We start from the raw sequence: 7501 nt of genomic DNA, 5'->3' as shown, positions 1-7501 counted from the left end.
GAAGTCTGTGGAAAATTTAGCTTTAGTAATTGCTGTTTAAAGATTGATAAAAAGGGTGTTTCTTCCTAGTAGCTGATAGAATGTTATGTTCTGGTTTAGGATGAGAAGAATGTTAATAATATGATGATGTTTTAATTGTTTTTAATTGTTACAGAGCAGTGCTTACACCAAGCCAAGGACCAAGCCAAATTCAGCTTCTCACTGTCCTGTCAGCAGGCAGGCTGGGAGGAGGGCCGGACTGCTTGGGGTTTTGTTGGGCATCGGACAGCAGGTGGTGAGCAATTGCATTGTGCATCACTTGTTTCGTACACATTATTACTAGTAGTACTATTATCATCATTATTGTTATTATTATTGTTATTATTTTCTTGTTTTTATCTCAACTCACAGGCTTCACTTTCCCATTTCTCTCTCCCATCCCAGAGAAGGAGGGGGGAGGTGAGCGAGCAAACACAAAACTGGAAGGTTATGAAATGGGATTTATTTTCATGGCTGCCTGGTGGACCATGGGTTAAAAGAGTGTTATTTTTATTGTCATGTGGTGTAATTATGTTATTCTATATGCCTTGTATGATACCTTGCCTTACGTTATTAATACACCGGGTGATAAATAGTACATTGGTAATAACTTCATTAAAAAAGGAAGGGGATATGTCAATTATGATGTTTAAGAATTGGACCCTCCAAGAACGGACTGATGAAATCCAGTTATTAACAACAGAAGTGACACGAATTGGGGATATTAAAAAGAAGATAAGGGATTGTGAGGAATGTTTTAACAATTCGTGTCCATAAAGAACAATTCTGTTTGAATGCTGTCTGCCTCTGGGCCCTGCACTGGCAATTCAATTCTTGAACCACAGATGCAGTGTGTCCCAGTCTCCCCCTCATTCTAGTCAATTTATCACTCCTTAAATTTATGAACCTGTTTGCTTTTGTTATTCCGGACTTCTATTTCTAACACTGCTATAGATGTGTCTGTGAATGGCTGGGGAAGAATGTTTTAATTACTCGTGTGTCTGGGAGTTTCAGAACAACTGATAACAACTAGTGACTGTTATGGGATACTATGTGGATCTTTGGTATCTGGTTAGGGGGGGCCGAGAGATAAAGAGGAAGGAGAAAGAAGCTGAAGGACGGCTGGGAGACAAGACTTGAAGAGGATGTTCTATAAACTTGGCATGGTGCCCAGTAAGTACAAAGGGGGAGAGGAAGACTACGAGCCTTCAGCATGAAAGACCCCTAGAGACCCCCAGAAGAGACCCCAGAGGAGACTGCGCATGCTCCAGTAGGAGGGACTGCACCCCGGAAGCTAATTTTAATAATCTATTTTTTTTAGAAGTAGTAATGAATATGTATTAGTCTAGGAGCATAAAAATCAGCTGCTTGATGTAACTGGTGTGCGTCCTGGTGGAGCGGAGACTCCCGGTGCACCCAGCGCTGTTTGCTTACCTCTATTCCTTTATATTCTTTCAATAAATCCTATTTTTTTATTTAATCCTAATTTGAATCCTGAGCCATTTATAACACTGTTATGTCCCCTGTTAACCTGAACGTGCCTTTTGACCCAGGCCTCATTTGCCTTGAAAAGGAGATGGATATGTTTTTCTTCAGTCTGGGAAGAACGGGATACATAAGGCCTGAAGACTGAGTTGCTTGACAACTTAAAGCAAGACATATTCTTCAAAAGGAATAGAAAATGGAGACTGTTAAGTCATGGATCTTAAAGGATTGTTTGTTACCTTTCCTGATTGTACATATGTATAGGCGTGCTTGAGTTTAGTAAGTCATGAAACTTAGAGGATTGTTCTTTCCTGATTAAATCGAAGTCTGTCACAATAACAATGGAGGCTGCAGCCATACCTTTTTTGAAGTGGAAGACTCATACCAATGTGAATGTCCGAGGGGACTTGTTCTGTCAGAAGACAACCACACTTGCCAAGTTCCAGTGCTGTGCAAGTCCAGCTCTATTGAGGTGAGCATCCCAAAGGACCTGGTTGGAGGCCTGGACCTTTCCCTCATCAACACTTCCTTCAAAGGGGTATCCAATGGCACTCACGTCAACATCCATTTCTCCTTGAAGTCCTGCGGCACTGCTGTGGATGTGATAAATGATAAAATCTCTGCCACCAATCTGGTGACCAGCTTGCCAAAGCAGACTCCAGGGAGCAACGGGGACATCATCATCTGCACTAGCAAGCTGCTGATCCCAGTGACCTGTGAGTTCCCACGCCGGTACACCATCTCCAAAGGTTACGTGCTCAACCTAAAGAACTCGCCCTTGGAAATAATGAGTCACAACCAGGGCATCTTCCCCTTCACTCTTGAGATCTTCAAAGATAAAGACTTTGATGCACCCTACAGGGGTGCCCTTCCCACCCTCAAGCTTCGGGCCTCTCTGTACTTTGGGATTGAACCCTTCGTGCATGTCAATGGACTGGAGACTCTGTCCTGGTTTCAGTTAGAACAGAGTTAATTTTCTTCCTAGTAGCTGGTAGAATGCTATGTTTTGGCTTAGGATGAGAAGAGTGCTGATAACACCCCGATGTTTTAATTGTTGCAGAGCAGTGCTTATACTAAGCCAAGGACATCTCAGCTTCTTGCTCTGTCCTGCCAACGGGCAGGCTGGGGGTGCAGCAAGAGCTGGGAGGGGACAGACCCAGGACAGGTGACCCAAACTAGCCAAAGGGGTATTCCATACCATCTGATGTCATGCTAAACAATATATAGGGGTGGCTAGCCGGGGGGAGGGGGCCGGACTACTCGGGGTTAGGCTGGGCATCGGTCAGCGGGTGGTGAGCAATCGCATTGTGCATCACTTGTTTGTACATATTAGTAGTAGTACTATTATCATCATTGTATTATTATTATTATTATTGTTGTTATTATTGTTATTATTGTTATTATTATTTTTCTTATTAAACTGTCTTTATCTCAACTCACAGGCTTCACTTTCCATTTCTCTCCCCCGTCCCAGAGAGGGAGGGGGGAGGGTGAGCGAACGGCTGCGTGGTGTTTAGCTGCCGGCCGGGTTAAACCACGACAGACGCTGATAGAGAGCTGCTTTGCCACTCCCACCTCCAAAATCGATGAGATCCTCAAGTACTACCTGATTCAAGACGGCTGCGTTTCTGATGATTCGGTGAAACAGTACACGTCAAAAGACCATCTCGCCAAGCATTTCCAGGCTCCCATGTTTAAGTTTGTGGGCAAAGACAACAAGGTAAGCTAAAGGATTGTTTGTTACCTTTTCTGAATGTGCATATGTATAGGCATACTCAAGTTTAGTATGTAAAAGCAATGTTTTGTATATTTAGAATGTTTGATGTTCGTGTGTGCGTGTTGGTGGAGCATAGACTCCCCGCATACCCAGCACTGTTTACTTGCCTTTTATACCTTTTATACCTTTTATAGCTTTTATACCTTTTATAAGTATAAATATTACTAAATTCAGATTGAGTTGAGACTTCATTTATAACAAGCTGAAGAACAACTAAAAGACAAAGCTTGCAGGGGACGCTGCCAAAGTGTTACCGTTACTATCTGAATACTTGGCAGTTACTTTTTCTCCCTTTCATTGTTGCATACATAATGAGTCATGGACTCAGAGGATGAAATTCTTGACGGATAAAAATTCCATCAGACTCTGGCTTATGTTAATACACACCATTGTCTTGATATAAATGTTTAGAGATAGAGTCTGTGTGAAAGAATTTGTAATGATAAGCTACAGATCTGAAAAATTAGATTTATGGTTCCCCAAATAACTCCTAATTCAGTGTAGATCTAATTATCTATGTAGTCCCATGATGTCCCAGTAGATTAGAGAAACAAGGAACTTTTCTACCATATTCCCAAGATGTAAAACATCAAAGACTGAGACAAGTTGCTGTTTCTGAAAAGATCCTAAAATGCTTATGGAAAAGATTAAAATCCTGAAGTTCTTGAGGAAGAATGGAATTTCAAGAGCTGGAAGACTTGATGGTTTTGTTTGTTTGTTTGTTTGTTTATCCTCCCAAACTTTTGGGAGCCAGCTTTATGATATGCAGGGCTATTTCACATCTGTGGTGCAAATGCTGTCATCTTGCAGGGATGCTTCTGTCTCAGGCAGGACTATGCTCTGTGGCAGGATTCTAAATTTGCAGCAGCTATCTGTGCCAGCAGAAGTCCTCATGGCTTCCATTGCAGGTTGCATGATTTTTCTTGAAAAAAGAACTCACCACATAGTTCATAAGAAGAGGTCCATGGTGCCTGGATCAATCTGTCTTTCCAGGTGAACAAACCTTTCACTTATAAATAGACACAATCCTTGCTGAGCATCTGAGACTAACCCTGCCCCTTTTCTTCCAGTCAATATTTTCAATACATTTAGGTTGACAACTAAATTCACTCATCATTTCCTTGATACCTTCCAACCCAGGGAAGTGTGTGATCTAGGATGCAAATAGCCCAAGCTGTTTGTACTAGCCACATTTCAAAGTCTTGTCAGTTTTAACTGACCACTTCCTATGTGAAAGCTGCACTCTTTCTATTTATTTCTCTGACCATCAAGTGGCTCTTCTCCAGATTTACATCAGCCAGTTGATCTCAGTAACTACCTTACTGGTGGTAGACTTGTGCAGTGCACAGGAAAGGAAGGGAAGACTGAATAAGATCCAAGTGCAGGGGTCTACTCTGATGACTATAGTTAGCTGGAATTCCTCCTTTCAAAAAAGGTCAGAATCTAATTCAAAAATAGCAAAACAAATTTTCCCATTAATTCCCAGAGACTATAGTCTGCATCAGTTTGTCAAGAACATTTCCCACTGAAATCAATAAGAGTGTTTGAGAGGTGAGGAAAATGTTGGGTACCCAGTGTGACCTGTATATGATTGTTAGGATATGAGTGTACCTTTGTGCAAACCTCCTCTGTGTGTTTTTTTTTGTTGTTTTTTTTTTTGTTTTTTTCCCCAGCAAGGACAAGGACCATCACATGGTACCATGTGCTCTATGTTATAGAAAGATGATTCACCCCCAAGAGATAGCATAGGATTGGAGATGATGGAAAGGGTATGCCAAGTTAACAAACACTGTGCAGGCATTATAATGTGGCTGTGAGATTCCAAGCAGATAACCGGGGGAAAAAAATGATAGATCTATGTTGATTTATTGAACAGGTTGTCCAGCCTTTGTATAAAATCTTTGTGACAGCAGAGTACATCACGGCATCCTGCAGCTATCCCTCAGCTTACTTATCACCTACCGGGAAATGCACCGTCCTAGTTTATTATCGCCTCCTTTTCGCAAGTTTTCTTCCTTTTATAAAAAAAATCAGGCATAAAATCCTTTGTCAGGTTTATTACATTGAATATAGCTTAATATATTCTTCCCTTGCAGGTGTTCTCAGCTATTTTCTCTCCTCTGCATCTCAGCAGCTGTGTGCAGCATTCAAAACTTGAAGTATCTTTTTCTGATAATGGGTTTCTTTGCTGGCTAAATAAGGATGCTTTGGACTTTAAATACTGTATAACAAAAAATGTTGCCTGCTGTATAAAGGGTCTTCTCAAGGCAAGGTGATCCCAGCCAAACTCACCAGATTTGCTTCACCTGACAAAGATAAAACTATTGGCAATTAAACAGTCAGTCTTAATAATCAGAGGGGCAACTCCAGATTTGCTGAGAGCCTTCTTAGAAGTGATTTCATTCAAAACACGATTAGAAGGAAAAAAAAAGAAAAAAAAAGAATGCAAGTGGCTTTCAGCCAGGTGGAAATGTATTTTGGAAATGTCTGTTTATGACAATATTTTCCCAGTTTTCATCAGCTTTCGTCATCTGTATAGTTCATTTGTTCTCTCAAAACCTTTGAAAGAAAGTGTTTTCACAAGTGTGAAAACTTTCCAGCTTTTTCCTTGTCTTTCAGAAGGAAAATAAAAGAGCTATTCCTTCTGTGATATAGATGCTGTCCTGCTCCTTAAATCAGGCCTGAAGGAAAGGCACAGGGGTGAGACACCCCAAACAGTGGTGGACCCTCTGCCCTGTCGCTGTTGGACAGAGGGAGGGGACCTAGGAGATGAAGAGGAAACAGGTCCCTGCTTGGTAACGAAGGCAAACCCCTTCCCTACCAGCCTCAACTTCTCAGGTGCCCTTACACAACAGGTTTGAGACCTTGGAGCTTGAGAGACTGGTGGGTGAGGATGAGGTGGAAAGTCTACCCAAGAGGAAGCCTAGGGGAAGGAAGTCGACTCCACGCCTCAGGACTGCCTCCACTAAGAAAGAAAGAAGGGTAATCGTTGTAGGCGACTCCCTTCTCAGGGGAACAGAGGGACTTATATGTCGGCCTGACCCTACCCATAGGGAAGTCTGATGCCTCCCTGGGGCCTGGGTCAGGGACATTGCCAGAAAGCTTCCAAAAACTGGTTCACCCCTCTGATTACTATCCTCTTTTGATAGTCCAGGCTGGCAGTGATGATATTGTTGAGAGAAGCCTGAAGGCTATGAAACAGGACTTTAGGGGACTGGGACAAATAGTAGATGGAGCAGGACTACAGGTGGTGTTTTCCTCCTGGGGAAGAAGGCAATGACCCAACTGAAGTGCATCTACACTAATTCACGCAGCATGGGTAACAAACAGGAGGATCTGGAAGCCATTGTGCAGCAGGCAAGCTATGACTTGGTTGCCACCACTGAAACATGGTAGGACCACTCCCATGACTGGAGTGCTTCACTGACTGGCCATAGGCTCTTCAGAAGGGACAGGCAGCACAGAAGGGGTGGTGCTGTGGCTCTCTATATCAGAGAGTGTTCTGATGTCGTGGAACTTGAGGCTGGGAATGATAAGGTTGAGTCTCTATGGGTTAGGATCAGCGGGAAGGCCAACAAGGCAAGCCTCCTGGTGGGGGTCTGTTATAGACTGCCAAACCAGGATGAGGAGACAGATGAGGAGCTCTACAGGCAGCTGGCAGAAGTTGCGAAATCGTCAGTGTTTGTTCTTGTGGGGGACTTCAACTTCCCAGATATATCCTGGAAGCACAACACAGCCCAGAGAAAGCAGTATAGGAGGTTTCTGGAGAGCGTGGAAGATAGCTTCCTGACGCAGCTGGTTAGTGAGCCTACCAGGGGAGGTGCCCTGCTAGACCTTCTGTTCCCAAACAGAGAAGGACTGGTGGGAGTTGTGGTCAGGAGCTGTCTTGGGTAAAGTGAACACGAAATGGTAGGGTTCTCTATTCTTAGCAAAGTCAGGAGGGGGATCAGTAAAACCGCTGTATTGGACTTCTGGAGGGCTGACTTTGAGCTGTTCAGGACACTGGTTGGCAGAGTCCCTTGGGAGGCAGTTCCAAAGGGCAGAGGAGCCCAGGAAGGCTGGGCATTCTTCAAGAAGGAAATCTTAATGGCTCAGGAGCTGTCTGTCCTCATGTGCCCAAAGACAAGCTGGCATAGAAGAAGACTGGCCTGGCTGAACAGAGATTTGTGGCCAGAGCTTTGGAAAAAAAAGAGGGTTTATAATCTTTGGAAAAGAGGGCGG

The 7501-nt window shown here is 43.3% G+C and overlaps 1 pseudogene across 1 annotated transcript; it reads left to right on the top strand.

Annotated features, from left to right (window-relative positions):
* Window positions 1–536: 536 nt before the first annotated feature.
* Window positions 537–2476, top strand: LOC311426480 (oncoprotein-induced transcript 3 protein pseudogene; annotated as a pseudogene). Its single transcript has 2 exons — window positions 537–543; window positions 1830–2476. The product of its transcript is annotated as an oncoprotein-induced transcript 3 protein pseudogene (transcript).
* Window positions 2477–7501: the final 5025 nt, after the last annotated feature.

Source organism: Aythya ferina (assembly GCF_964211825.1).
Source record: "Aythya ferina genome assembly, chromosome: W".
Classification (NCBI taxonomy): domain Eukaryota; kingdom Metazoa; phylum Chordata; class Aves; order Anseriformes; family Anatidae; genus Aythya; species Aythya ferina.
This window is presented reverse-complemented; position numbering and strand designations above follow the sequence as displayed.